Here is a 16270-nt window from a genome sequence, read left to right on the forward strand (position 1 = left end):
AATGTATGATTTATTCTTTAATTCCAATTCATTTCCCATTCTAATAATATTGGTTTACCGAGATCTTGTGCTCATCTGATCATATACTGTTTAATCGTTTCTTCTTCAATCTCAAATTTTAAAAGTAATTTATATAATTTTGATACATGGTGTTGAGTTTCATGTTGCATTAATTTTTCAATCTCTGTTTTTTCTTTTTCGATTTGGAAGTTCTTTTCATCAATTTTATATCTCGCCAAAATTTGCCTGTATAAAACCCAATTATAATTGGGGCCTTCTTGTTTTATTTCTGCTCGTGTTTTTAGTCTATATTTTCCTTCTTCTTTGATTATTAGATCTTTATACGTTAACCATTTATCTTCATTCATTCTCTTCTAAAGAAGGCTTCATTCACTGAGGTCCATCTTGGTATTTTTTGTATTAATCTTGGTTTATATTTGAGCCAAACACGGATTAATGATTTCCTGATATAATGATTATTGAATTATTTGTTGACCTGTAATTTATCATATATTAAGTATGCATGTCAATCATATGGCAATACATATCCTTCTAATTGTAATAGTTTTTTCCTCTTTCAGTGTAATCCAGTCACTGATCCAATCCAAGCAGCATGTATGATAATAAAGTCTGAAATTTGGAAAATTTAATCCTTCTTTCTCTTTTGTATCTTGAAATTTTTTAACCTTATTTGAGTTTTTTTCTTGTTCCATATGAATGTGTCAAGATCTTTCCCCCATGTTTTAAATGGAATATTGTTTGTGAATATGGGAAGAATTTGGAAGAGAAATAACATTTTGACGTGACATTCATTTTTACTGTTTAGATGGGAGCAGTCTCCCATCCAAATACTAACCAGAGTTGACCCTACTTCGCTTCAAAGATTGGATGGGATCTGATACCATTTTAGGGTATTTAAGTCTGTTACAGAAAGTTATATTTGGATAACACTCAGCTCACTACTAACTGTTGCTGTGTGAGTTTTGCAGTATGTTTATCTAACTGCTTTTTATACACACTGGAAAAGTTGAAGGTTGAAGGGATAAAAGGAACATCATGTTTATTGCCTTCTGCATGCTTGTGACTGTACTTATGAGTCCTTTAGATAATATATGACCTTCCTTAGCTATGTAGTGTATCTGTTAACATAATTCTTGTGACTTTTCCCATTACTAAAATTAAAAGAAGCCATTGTATTGTTAGATCCATCTTTAATAATGATATTATGTTGGCTGCTTTCCAGGGATCAAATTCCACTTCTAAATTCAGTAGGCTCATCAGAATTCATTTTGAAAGCAGCATCTGTATCAAAGCAGTAAGGCCAAGCTTTTCATCACTGTTTATGACTAACTTGGTTCTTAAATTGCAAGGAGCAAATGTCACAATCTAATACGACACTTTAATTAAAGTTCTATTTAAACATAAGCAAGATTTCTTATTTAGGCTTGCCTGTGGCTTGCAGGGGACTGGGAGCCAGAATCCAAGATCAAACTGGAAGAGAGGAATAGAGAACAACATAGCAATTGTAAGCGACAGAGCAATCAGGGTCAGAATAAACCAGGATTCAAAACTGTGAGCAAGATGAGAAAATGCGAGTTGCAATAAAGCTGAGATAGACCTTGTTGTTCCAGCAAGGTTCAGCTTAGAAAGTCCTTAATATTCTTCCCTGGCCAAGAAGAACTAATAGCCAGGCTGGACTGTTGGAGCCATAGAAGATCTGGAAATTTCTTTTTTAAGAAGCTATAGTTGCATGGAGACAAGTTTAGTCATTCCTGGCCTAGGTAAATTAGAAGGTACTATTATTGGTTTTGTGTGCCTTCAGGTCATTTCTGACTTATGGCAACCATAAGGCAAATCTTGGCAGAATTTATCCAAAGAAGGCTGTAGCCTTCCTCTGACATTGAGTGTGCATGACTTCCTCTCCTCAGGGTCACCCAGGAGGTCCTTGTGACTGAGCAGGGATTCAAACCCTGGTCTTAGGCCCAGTACAGACTGGTGCAAAATGCCAGCCTGGGGCTGATTTTACGGCTTGGGAGAGCGGAGCATCTGCAAGCTTCTGAACCTTACTATGCCATAATGGCTCACCCCCATCCACACAGGGGCTGCCATGATGACGTACATGCAGCACAGCATCCAAACGGCACCCGACGCATGCCCTAAAAGGAACCCACTGGGAGCAGGTTCTTTTTAGGGCTCCCAGAGGCCGCACCGTTTGGTTGCTGTGGCCTCTGTATGGGACAGAAAGGGGCAGTGTCTTGGCACTCCTTTCTCCCCGTCTGTATCCCCCCATAGTATCCTAGATTACTGCCACACTGCAGAGATAAAGCAGTTGACACCACTTTAACTGCCATGACTTTAACTGACGTATTATGTAATTCTGAGATTTGTAATTTTCTGAGATATTTAGCCTTCCCTGTCAGAGACCTGTGGTGCCACACCAAATTACAAATCCTAGAATTTCATAGCATTGAGCCATGGAAGTTAAAGTGGTGTAAAATTGCTTTATTTCTGAATTGTGGCAGCAGCCCTCGTCCAATACTCAAACCACTACACCACACTAGCATTCAACTATTATTATAACTATAATTAAGTCAAATTTCTAGCATTGCAGTATCTTGAACTTTTAATTGAGCATTTAGAGAAGGAGTATGATCACTGAAAGAAAAGGGGCAGGCCAAGTGACCAAGCATATGTGAACACAGCAATTCTAGGCGTTGTAGGTGCGAATGATTTTCAATATCTTACTCTCTTCAATGCTACAAATTTGTAGAATGAAGGAAAATGCCATTTGAGAGGACAGAATTCTTATTTAGAGATGCAATGGCCTCATTTTGCTCTTCCCACCTCCCTGTAGCTTCATCTTTGCTGCAGTGTCTTCTCATTGGTAGTACTAGAAGTCTGCCAGCTAAATGTTCCCCAAGTGTTTGTGGAACCATAAGTTAGAAAAGTTACTTTATTGCAATATAGCAGTTTTAGTTAAAAAATATTTTTCAGCCTCAGTGTGGAAAACAGCAATATTTTCCTTCCACCCAAGCTTCTTTGGATCTTGTTGCTGAGTCTGTAGCCAGGTTTGTCTACTACATTTTCCCCAACTCAAGCCTTAAAAATATACTTAATGTGATTTATCAATTTTATCTTGAAAGACTAAAATCCAGATATTAAATGTTTTATGCAACTTTAAGTTTGAGTAAATTTGTCTGCATTTGAGTAAATGTGATGCGTATTTGAGAGAGAACTATATAAAAATGTTCCACATCAATATTGTCTAGCTAAAACCAAACCTGACAACCAAACGCCTTGGTCCTGGTTTTTCCAAATATGGGGCCAAACCCTGTTGCCCATACGGCTCACTTCCAAGGTGGGTCAAATACTCACAGCCCAACCACGAGGCTCAACATCAAGCCATGTCATTGGATAATTTTTTCATTGCCTCCCTACCATACATGCACACCATTTCACAAACACACTACCTGTGACCTCCAAGTACCTCCCACATCCACCCAGATGCCATTCCATTGCATGGCCACCCTTTTGATAGGCCACACAGTTGCATGTGTGATGTTCCACTTGTACAGGGCTTCCAGCGTATTGGTGTGCGAGTGATATATTGGCAAAGCACAATCATGGAGACCCCTCCTACATGCTCCCTTCTCCCTGTTTCACCCTATGCCCTCTGTTTGACTGTCTGGTTTGTGTATATTGTAATTACCATATATACTTGACTATAAGTTGACCTCATGTATAAGTCGAGGGAAAATATGGGGGCCAAAATTATGGATTTTCAAATGACTGATGGATAAATTGAGGATAAAACTTAGGGGAATGTAGCAAGCAATGTAAGGGACACCGTTTACTGTCTTCATAGAGAAATATCTTATTCAGATCCTTCGCAGCCTGGTTCCTCTTGGCACCCCTTTGAGAGGAAGTACCCAAGAGGTACCACCACTGCCATTTTTCTTTCCAAGCATTCAAACAGTCCAGAAGCAGCATCATGGTGAAAAGAGTAGAGGGGGTTGGTGCTTCATTAGGGTGTTCCCGGGATGGGGTAAACTCTTGCCACTCTAATCAGAGAAGGGAAAGAGTTAAAATACAGTACTTACATTGACCCCTGGATAAATCTACCCAGCTTTTTGAGGTTAATTTTTTGTCTAAAATTTCTAGACTTATACATGAGTATACAATACATTCATTGGAGTTATCATTCTTTGCTTTGCCCCAGACCCACACTCATGCCAGGTTGTTTAGATGCAGGCATGAAGATGGGCATTTTCTGCCTTGAGTTGGACTATGCTGACTTCTTTTTGCTCTGGATTTTAGCCCTGGAGTGCAGTTTCAGTACTGTTTCCAGCTGCTTTCGAGGCATGTGTCATCTAAACGCCCCACCTTCAAAGTGGCTGGTTGCCTTTTACTATCTGTAAATGGCTTGTATGTATAGTTACGGATCTCCCCCTCATTTTTTTCTGCATGTCATATACAAATGTATGTTTCTTACATCTGCATAAGTGTGTGTGTGTGTATCTGCTACAACATGTACTTCCTCCTTACTTTATCCTCTGAAGTAGAATCTCTCTCTCTCTCTCCATCCTTTTCCATGTCAGTGGAACAGTGTTTAGTCTGCATTTTAAAAGATCCTGAACACCATTCCTTAAAATAGGCTCAGCATGTTGGATACTTCTTTTAAAATTCAGACTCAAACTTGGAGCAGACTCGGTGCCCCACTAAGATGGGAACCAAAGCCATTACTGCTCAAAAGAAGAAACCTAATACAGTATAACCTTTGACCATTGGCCAGTCTCCCAGGGACCATGGTGTTACCTCCAAAAAGTGTTGTTTCCCTCCAGTTCTTGTTACATAAGAAAGTTAAATATGTCTGAGGATCATTCAGCTAATTAGGTGTAATTTCAATGAAGCATTTACTCTTTCTTATAGCAGCAAGATCCCCTTTTCTCAGTAGGAAATTGTCTGAAATTCTACAGCTCTTTTGATCTTCTGTGTTACACTAATGTCTAAAATTTATGGCATCTACTCACATGTATAAGTCTAGAAATTTTAGTCAAAAAATTGACTCCCCAAAACTGGGCAGATTTATCCATGTGACAAAAAAAGGGAAGCACTCTCTTTCTCTGAGGAGAATGGTGAAAGGAGAGAGCTTAGTCCATCCCAGTAGCACCTGAAAGAAGCACCAACCCTTTCTACTCTGTTCACTATGGTTCCACTCACCTATTTGAATGCCTGGGTTGGAAAAGCACAAACAGTTATGCCTGCCATAATTTTGTATGTTCTTTGGCATTGTTTTCCTTAGCTTCCTCCTTTATATCCCTTGTTACATGCCTCTAAATTTTACTCTCAACTTATCCACAGGTTAGATCAAAATCCATAATTTTGGTACCAAAGCCTGCCCTCGACTTATACATGAGGTTGACTTATAATTGAGTATATATGGTGATCTTGTGTAAAGCAACACGATATAGGTGATATCAAGAAAGCATGCTAATTGGAACAAGCTAGCAAAGGGAAAGAGAAGCAATTGTTCAAGACAAACATGTTCAGAGGATATTTGACTGAACAAGAAAATAATTTGATATGTTTTAATGTATTATGAAACTTCAGATCCTACATTAAAATCAATGACATGACAAATTATATTGGAAAAGGTCCACTGAACATTTTAAAATGTGATTTGCAAGTAATATTTGAGAAGGAACATTTCTAGATATATAAACTATAAAATGACAGTGGCATGAGGCTTCAAAGTCAAATCAAAAGAGTAAGAGGAATGGGGGAAAGAATCTTTCAGATGCTAATTTTTGAAAAAGGTTTATATAAAAATGAGCCATCTTGAAATTAATGGGGGAGTAGCTGGTGAGATATAATGGGGAAACATGATATGTATTTCAAGCAAATGACTTTTGCAGGTCTGCCATTCTACACTGAGATGTGCAACTTTATTTCCTATAGGTAATTTTTACACAGAAGTAAGGACATGCCAGACATTGAACTACATGCCTGAGATTATTACTGTCCTTCTTTCACCCACTCAAAAAGTGGATTTAAATCATTTGGACTTATATGGATGACTCATTGGGAATTTTCTTTGAACTACTACCTTAATCACTTTACTATTTTTTTAAAAAAAGTCTTAGAGACTTAAATGGTGCAGTCTCTCCCTACCCACATGTATTTAAACTATTTAATAAGATTACTTATTTGTAACTTGAACAGTCATTTGGGGACATAATATATGCAGAAACATAGTATTTTTGGCAAATGAATTTTGTGACTGGTTCATGCAAATTCTTTTATGCTAATCTCATGGCCAAACTGCTTGGCTGAAATAAACTCCATAGTTTACAGTTCATCCATGACCAAATATCTGTAGTAGTATCCCCCTCTCAAGTTTAATTTATTCCTTAGGAATTGTATAGAGAGGTTGCTTCCACTTAGCATCCAGTACTACATGTTCAATCCCTGGTACTTCCACACATAGATGGAGTAGAAACATACTCACCAATATTTCACAGAGGAAAACCAGCACACGTATGGTCAAACAACATCAGAGTGTGGTCGAAGGCAAAAACTGTTTATGAGAAAGAACACACAAGCTAGGAGAGGCTGCGGCAGTTTGCTTTTATCTGAGCTGACTGGAAAGAAAGTATCCCACTCTCTCCCCCCTGCATTTAAGTGAGTACAAAGTACTTTTGCACTCTGAACTCAGTTTGCAGAAGTAAGCTAAGCATGAAGGAGAAGAGGTAGGAGGAGGGGAGAAAACCTGGGGCAGTTTCAAAACCAGCTGAAAAAGTGGGATAGCAGAGGATTAATCAGGACTGTCCCTGCCAAATTGGGACAGGATATGTAGGAATTGTGTGGCCTTCCAGATGCTGTTCAACTCCCACCATTAATCCCTATTTGCTATGCTGGCTAGGGCTGCAGCATCTACAGTTCATGCTGCATAATTCCTGCTCATGACAGAGTACTGGAAAAGATTGCTCTCTGAAACCCCATAACTGCTGTTTCCAGTCAGTGTAGACCAAACTCTCAGTGAATGCATACTAGGTATACAGTAAATACCTCATAAAAGCTAGTACTGGAGGAATATACTTCAGGCACTGTTGTTGTTGTGTGTCTTCAAGTAGGTTCTGAGTTACTGAAACCACAAGGGTATCATAGAGTTTTACTGATAAGATTTATTCAGAAGAGGTTTGCTGTTGCCTTTTTCTGAGGTTGAAAGTGTGGGACTTTATTATTGTTATTGTTATTATTTTATTGATTTATATCCCAACTTTCTCCCAATATATGGAGACTTGCCCTGTGGGTTTCCATGGCTGGATGGCATTCAAACCGTAGTCTTCTGAAGTCTTAGCACAACACTCAAATCACTACACCATGCTGATTCACAGAGAGCCAGTGTGATACAGTGGCTTCAGCACTGAACTATGGAGGCCAGGGTTCAGTTGCCTGCTCTGACATGGAAACCCCCTAGGTGACCTTGGTTGGCCTTAGGGATGCCATAAGTCAGAAACAACTTGAAGTCACACAAGAACAACAACAAATGCTGGATCATACCTCTTGTGAAGTTGGATTTGTGAATAACATAAGCACCATTGAGTGTATTTGTACTCTGTATCCACTGTATTCAGTACTTAATGTGAAAGAGAACTTTCCTTCTTAACCTCAAATGCATCAGTCATTAAGCCTTTAACATGAAAACAGAGATAAAAACCTTTTTTTTTTAAAAAAACACATTGAGAATATACTCTCCTTTGGCACTTCATTGAAAAGCAGGCAGTAAGGGGAATTTAAAGTAAATTGTTTTGTATTTTTGGTAAAATAAATATTCCTATTTAGTTTAGATTTCTAAAACAACACTGTGTGTAAGAGAATGCAATCTTATGAAAAAAGCACTAAAAATGAGAGGTGGGTTTGTGCTCACTGTGACCCTTTGGCTTAGCTGTCAAGAAACTGACAGGCATATCTTGTCAGAATTTTTGTTTGGATTGCAGTGTGACACAGTCCAAGTAGCATGTCACACAGCTGAAGAAATAGGTCTGAGAAGGGCTTGCACTGACTGTCCTTAAAGGATTTTTTGAAAGTTTGTGGACAGCATCTATTTGGAATTCAAACATCCTGTCTGCACAATCTTTCTAACTGCTTTCTTAGTGCCAAAATAGATGTGACGTTCATGAAATGGCTGGGTCTGGCTTGCTTATTTTTTCTTTACTCAAGTCCTGATTGTCCTTCCCCTCAATAGCTGCTATTTGCATTGTAAAAGTTTCTCCTATTAGTGCCAATGGAAGCTGTAGTAAGGTAGAGCCTGAGGCTGGGAGAGTTGGGAGGGGTGAGGAGGACCAGGTGGAGGAAATCAGGAAGGAAGACCCAGGGGAGGGCCCAGGGAAAAGGGAGGCGGAGCCTCCAGGGGGTATAAGAAGGAAGGGAGTTGCGCGGGGAGAGGGTTATCACGTGGAAGAGGAGGACGTGGAGAGGCGGTTGAGTGGGAGAGAGGAAAGGTCACCCGTAGCCCCCAAAGGATAGGAAGACCGGTGTCCTTACAAAGTAAGGCAAGTCCTCGGGCTCCGGGCCCCCACGAGGTCTTAAGACTCAGAGACCCCAGGGAAGAAGGGGAATTCTTGTACCCAGGAGAAGGCCACTGGAGACGGGGTGGCACCAGGAGTCTGGAGGGGGAATGGTGGGATGTTAAAGGTAGCCGCTGGGAACAGGGCCCTGAGCCACCGGTCTGGAAGAAGTCAGAGAGAGAGGCTTTGGAGAAGCACTCAGGCGGACGCCCAGGAAGCGGCAAACGCCTTGACGAGGACGTCGGGACCACGACCTCTGTCTAAAACCGGTTACACAAGGACTGTAGGCCTAAAAGTTGAGTTGGGACTTTGTGTTGTGTTATTCCACCTTTGAGTTACTTGTTGCCATTAAAGGTGCCACTGTTGCTGCACTTCCGGGCTTGGAGAGTTTGTTTCCCACGTGTGGGGTGCTGGAATGGGTAGGAACGCCCCACCATGCAACCAGCCACGCCTACCCCGCCCACAGAAGCATAATACAACCATAATTTAGTTAAATGTTTTAATATATTATTATGATTGTAATTACAATGACTGCAGTTATTTGTTTTGTGCAAACTATTTTGAGCGTGATGTATTGTGGGAAATGTGGGAAATAAACTGACTATGAAACATGTCTGTCTAACCAGTTGCTATCTATTCAAGGGAAAGTTGCATGAAATAGCCAACCATGTAATTATTATCATATCTGGGTAGGCCCTCTGTGCACAGTGCTCCAGAATAGCTTCTTTCACTCTATATTTGTATTTTTTTTTAAGTTACATTAGACTGCATAAGACTGATGTGTTTATATGCAACCCATGAAGTAAAGGTTAATTTAACTGAGCATTTTGTTTCAAACTGTACCTGAGATTTTAACCTGTAAATCCTTAAGCACTTTGAGACCAAGACATCTGAAACCTGCCTTCTTCAATATCAAATTTGCAGATGACACCAAATTAGGAGGAGTAGCTAATACCCCAGAGGACAGGATAAAAATTCAAGAAGACCTGAATATATTGGAAAGCTGGGCCAAAGCTGAAAAAATGAATTTCAACCAGGAGAAATGTAAGTACTGCACTTAGGGTGGAAAAAATGAAATGCACAGATATAGGATGGGGGACACCTGGCTGAATGAGACTACATGTGAAAGGGATCTAGCAGGGACGTAGCCAAGGGGGGGGGGTTCTTGGAGTCCGGACCCCCCCCTTCCATTAGAAAAATGAATGGTGTGTGCTGCTGCGCCACCGCACCCAAGCCCCATTATAATGGTGACACTTAGTCTGGAGCCCCCCCCCCCCTTCCTAAGATCTTAGCTACGTCCCTGGATCTAGGAGTCTAAGTAGACCACAAGTTAAACATGAGTCAACAGTGTGATGTGGCAGTTAAAAGGCCAATGCAATTTTAGGCTGCATCAATAGAAGTATAGTGTCAAGGGAAGTAATAGTGCCACTGTATTTTGCTTTGGTCAGGTCTCACCTGGAATACTGTGTCCAGTTCTGAGCACCACAATTCAAAAAGGATGTTGACAAACTGGAGTGTGTCCAGAGGAGGGCAAGCAAAATAGTGAAAGGTCTGGAAACCATGTCTTATGAAGAAAGACTTAGGGAGTTGGGTAGATGGTTAAGAGGTGACATGATAGCCCTGTTAAAGTATTTGAAAGGCTGTCACATTGAGGATGGAGTAAGCTTGTTTTCTGCTGCTTCCAGAGACTAGGACCCAGAACAATGGATGGAAGCTACAGGAAAAGAGATTCCACCTCAACATTAGGAGAAACCTCCTGACAGGAAGAGCTGTTCGACAGTGGAACACACTGTCTTGGAGTCTGCTTCCTTGGAGGTCTTTAAACAGAGGCTGGATGGCCATCTGTCGAGGATGCTTTGATTGTGAGTTCCTGCATGGCAGGGGGATTTGACTGGATTGCCCTTGTTGTCTCTTCCAACTCTACAATTCTATGATTCTAATATGGACCCTCACCAAACACAGTATCTTCTTGAGAGGCCCAGCTTTGGGTCATCCTTGAAATTAAGTGGTAACCACTAGGAAGTGGTCCTTTTTAGTTCTGGCACCACCCACTTAAAGAGTTTCTCCTGGCACTATATTTGTGGTCCTTTTAACATCAGACAAAGACCAAAAATCACCAGCAGTTTTAAATGTTTTATTTTTTAATAGCTTTGGTTGATTATGCTGTATTTTAGTTTTTTCTTGTTTTGTGAACCACAAAGAGAACTTGTGTTAGAGGGCTCATCCCATCTGTCTCTTCTATCTATCTATCTATCTATCTATCTATCTATCTATCTATCTATCATCTATCTATCATCTATCTATCTATCTATCTATCTATCTATCTATCTATCTATCGTTTAAAAGAGAAGAAGCAGTGACCAAAAGTAAAAAGCTGCCATTTTTGTCCCCTTAACGTTTGCTTTATTTTCATGTTATTTCTGGTCTGCTGAAATTTCGTGTGATAAACTTCCTGCATTAGCAGGATTTTTCTAATTTAAATTTACTTTAAATTTCGTTTCTTACTAGTGTGATAAGGTCGTAAGAAGCCTGTATACAAGATGCACACCTGGTTTCATCAAGTAAGACCTATAGGTACTTCTCTCTACTACTTTGTGACTTAGGAACAGCCAGGGTCTAGGAATGCATGTCTGATCAGAGCTTGGAAAAGCTACTTTTTTGGAATATAACTATTAGAATTGTCCAGTTAGTACAACTACTTTCTTGGAGCTATTGTCCCAAAAATTAACTTCTCCAAGCCCTGGTGTGAATTGGCACAAAGATGGCTGGAGCTCAGTGGGCCCAGTTCTGTGATCCAGGTTCTGTCTGCCAAGGCCAAATTGCTGGTGATGTCCAGTAGCTAGCATGCTGTCCTCCCACCATGGGAGACTTGTCTTTCCTTATGCAAAAAGAACAGAATAAAAAAGGGATAGGATGTTTGTATTCTAGTCTGCTCCAAGAGTCTCCTGCATCTCATTGGATTTATAATCCTTGGCATGAAGTAGAACACTTGGCTGAATTGTTGCTATCTTGAACCATTTTGATTTGTTTGATTCAATTTGCTATATTTGTCCTATAGCTTGCTGATGAATGGTATTAATTTATTGCTACTCTTGGCAAATATGGGTTATCATGACACAAAGATAAATCTGTAGGACATTTAGGGAGCAAACCTATCTGCACGCACTTGGAAGTTAGCTTAGCTGCATGTAGTTGGTCATACGAGTTTATTACATGCAAAAACAAAGTGACTTATCCCTGCTGGGATACATTCGCTTATGGGATGAAATAAGGAATTATCGCACAAAAATGCTGCCGATGTCACTAGGCAACTGCATCCCGGCTGCATCCCAGTTCCTAGCTGCTCTTAGCCCACTGCTTTTCAAAAATGGAAGCTTCCCAAGTTTGCAAATCGGCCAGCTAAGCGTGCTTCGAGTTGATGTGGAGACAGAAAGTTAAACAGACTTCTCTCTATTTGCCTGCCGGGTTTGTTTTTAATATGATAAGGCTCCAGGGTTTGATTCCCAGCTTGGTCATGAAACCCACAGGGCATACAATCTTTTCTTTAAAGCAGTATTTCTCAAATAGTGGGGTGCGCCCCCCAGGGGGGGGGCGCGAGGCTCCGTAAAGGGGGGCTTGTTTGACCAATTTTATAGACAAATGATACTATTTACAGTCGTGCGGGGGGCACGAAATGTTTTCTTCTTCCTGGGGGGGGGGCATGACAGAAAATAATTGAGAAGCACTGCTTTAAAGCAAGAAGAGACTGGAGCAAGAAATCATATCACTTCCTGGTTTGAAGGATGGACTGGAGAAAGCTTCTAGATGCCTAGAATAGGCGATGGGCTCTCAAATACCCCAAAATGTGGCAATATAGACAACAATACCCCTCCAGACATTTGGGAGGCGCTGTTGACCAACTGGCAGCAAATTTGCCTCCGTCATTTTAGGAGGTAGGCCATTGGGGTGCTAAAAATGTGGAGATCATTGGGGTGGTAAAAATGGCTTGAGGTCTGTGATTTGCTTTAGGTCAGTCTTTGTCAATCTTTTCTATTGTGGAAGAACCCTTGAAATAATTTTCTGGTTTCAGAGAACCTTTGGGAAAAAATATGTATACATTTTTTAAAATGTGTTGTTTTTAAACACAAACTCTTGTGTAACCTCTTGTGGAAGTCACAGGGTTAATAAACCTTGGTTTAGATATTAATACTGTATGTATTTTTTTGTTGCGTGCCTTCAAGTTATTCCTGACTTATGGCGTCTCTACCACGGGGTTTTCTGGGTCTGAGAGTGTTTCACTTGCCCAAGGTTACTCAGTGAGTTTTCATGGCCAAGCAGAGAACTGAATTCTGATCTCCAGAATTGTAGTCCAATGCTCAAACCACTACATCATAGTGGCTCTCTAATATGTATTACTTCACTTAAATAGAAGGCATATAGCGAACACCAAAAAATGAGGTAATTTAGTCCCTGCCCCGTAATATAGAACTGCACCATTCAGGATCATCCCTTCAATGAGGCATGCTGAGCCACGTGGCTCAGGCAGCAAAGCAGAAGGGTCTCAGATTGCTCATTTTCACCCTCTGCCACTACCCAAAGGTCCTCCTCCATCACCATGTTCTCCACCTGTTTGGCTTAAGAGCTAGCTGCTGCTTGGCTACCTGTTGCAGACAACCCTGCAGTTCCTACAAAGCTCTCCAAATACCTGTCTCATGTCCTACTCTCAGGAAGGAGGTATTCCCTTGCACTAAAGCAGTAATGGGTAAGGAACCCTCAAGGACCATTATGGCTACCATTGCTTTTCTGCAATAGTATCAAACACTTTTTTGAAAAAGCACATTGCCCTGAAAAGGCTATGGTAGGGCCATTGCTACTGTGTGTACTTAAACAAGGACCTTTTGAAGCTGGGGGCTATGTGAACAAGTTACGATTTTGAGTAGAGGCCATGATATAATGTATTAGAGAATATGAGATGAAAGGTGGTTTAGTTCAATGGTAAGAATATGAACCTTGCACCTATAGCATCTTTATTATCTCCAGTCTGCTTTTGCTTGTTACCACATGAGGAAACATGTAAGCAATTGGGTCAGAAGCCAAATTAACAAGTCCCCAACTTCTGCAGGAAGTCTTCATAGAAAATGAGGGGAAGCAAAGTGTACTCAGATATAATGGATGTGGGAGTGCTTTCTTTCTCTTTCTGTTATTTCAGGGGAGGTATTGCTATCCGGCACCACACATCTAGCCTCCAACAGTCTTCCCATTTGTAGGTGTAGTTAAAACTTGCAATAGCAGACCAGGTGGTTTTCTCTCTCATGACCCCATTCTCCACCTTACCAACTCCTGTAAGTGTGAGCTACCATTGTATCCAATTGCCATGCTGCTACTTCTTACATAGATGCATGCAACTGCTGCCAGTCCAGTCCTGGGGTAAGTGACATATTGCTGCTTACTCAGGGTGACCAGATACCATAACTGCAAAGAGGGCAAGGCACTGCAAAATGGAGGACATTAAAGAAAAATAAAATAAAAATAAAAAGACAAAATAAAAGTTAAAACACTCATATAAATACATGCTTCTTAGTCATGCTCCAAATGGAGGGCATTTTGGAATTCTCCTGGACAGAAGGTTGAAATGTAGGATATTTACTATGCCCTGGAGCAAGCCCTAATGGTGCTATTGTGCACCTTTTACATTAGAACAGACAACCAAAAGTCTCATGGCACATTAAAACTACACATCTTATTGGGCATAAGCTTTTGTGGATTACCACATACTTCACCAGACTGATATCTGAATAGCTGTGACAAATGATAGTTTCTTCTTGATATTGAACAATTCACCCAGCCATATATCCCTAATGAAAGAAGTATCGGGTTCTAAACATTGTAGCTTGCAAATCCCTAAGATTCCTTCTGTGCTTTCAATAGCTGCGCAGAATGAAACAATAGGCGAATGCAGTGTTCCCAGCTTCTGCACCTCCCTTGCAGGACTTTTGAGAACTCTTCTCCTTAAAAGATCTGTGACAACTCAACTTCTATATCACTTGCGTCACCACTGACTCCTACGCCAAATAAAATGTGGGTTTCCATAATGTTTTGTTGCCTTTGCTGCCTCAGACAGAGAGGCAGCTGTCTTGTCTGCAAATTATAGGTCAGGCTTCACTTGTTGAGTCCCTAAGTCTCACTGCATCCACTGCGTCAACTTTCCTTGCCCTCTTTCCCCATGCTTAAAGGACACCCCTTGCTAGAGTATACATGTCATTCGAAGGGAGTGAAGTCTCATATGCACAGGGTGACCAGACATCCTTCTTTTCCAGGACACATCCTCCATTTGAACCTTCTGTCCAGGAGGAATTCCAAAAGATCCTCCATTTGGAGCATGGCTAAGAAGCACGAGTATATGTTTCCATCCATGAGTGTTGTTAGCTTTTCTTTGGTCATGTCCTCCATTTTCCTGGAATGCCCTCCATTTTGCAGTGCCTTCTCCCTCTTTGCAGTTAGGACACCTGGTCACCCTGCATATGCATTCCATTCCTACAAACTCGGGATGTTTAGTATTGAGTATTACTAACGTATACCTCTTGCAGCAGCTGTCTGAGGGTGCATCTAAACTGTAAAAATAATACTATCTGACACCACTTTAACTGCCAAGGCTCTCTCCTACAGAATCCTTTGAATTTGTAAGGCACACCAGCCCTCTTTGGACAGAGGAGGTGAAAGACCAGGTAAAACTACACATCTCAGGGTTCCATCAGAGTTAAAGTGGTGTCAAAAGGGCATTATCTCCACAGTGTAAATGCCACCCTGAGAAGATATGGTGTCATATACAGTCTGCCCTCCACAGTTGTGGCTTTATTTGCAGATGTGAGTTAATATGTACCTTCCAAGAATCTCTAGGTCCTTCAGCACAACTCTGCCAGAAGTTAACCATACAGTTGTGCTGAAAGACCTAGAGAGATTCTGAGTGACAACACTTCTCCAGGCATCTGTGGTCCTCCAGCGTGATTCTATGGTCAACTTCCAGAAGATGTTGACCACAGAATTGCTCTGGAGACCCTATGGGGCAATATCACATTACACTGTTATTGCACTACCATTCCACTTTAACTGCTATGACTGCCTCCTGTAAAATCTTGGAATTTGTAGTTCAAAGAGGGATATTTAGAATACTCAGCCACAAGGGTCTTAGGCATTGCCAAACTACAAATCTCAGGATTCCACAGGAGACAACCACAGCAGTTAAAGTGGATTAACAGTGCTATAACAGCATAGTGTGATATAGAGTTTCCTAGTGAGGTGTTCTCTTAGCTTAAAAAATAGTGTTTTTCATAGAATCATAGAGGTGGAAGAGACAAGGCCCATCCAGTCTAACCCTCTGCCGTGCAGGAACTCACAATCAAAGCAGGTGGCACAGTGGTTAAATGCCTGTACTACATCCACTCACTCACAAACCACAAGGTTGTGAGTTCAATATCAGCCAGAGACTCTGGGTTGACTCAGCCTTGCATCCTTCAGTAGGACTCTAAAATGAGTACCCAGCTTGTTGGGTTAGCTTACGCTTTTGTAAACCGCTTAGTACATCGGTAAGTGGTATAGAAATGTACTTGCTATTGCATCCCCCCCCCCCCCAGAGATGACCATTCATGGAGCTGCCCTGAGTCCCAGCCTTGGGAGAAGGGCGGGATATAAATAAATATAAAAATAATAAATTTAATAATAAT

The sequence above is a fragment of the Sceloporus undulatus genome, chromosome 2 (genome assembly GCF_019175285.1).
Source record: "Sceloporus undulatus isolate JIND9_A2432 ecotype Alabama chromosome 2, SceUnd_v1.1, whole genome shotgun sequence".
In the NCBI taxonomy this organism is placed as follows: domain Eukaryota; kingdom Metazoa; phylum Chordata; class Lepidosauria; order Squamata; family Phrynosomatidae; genus Sceloporus; species Sceloporus undulatus.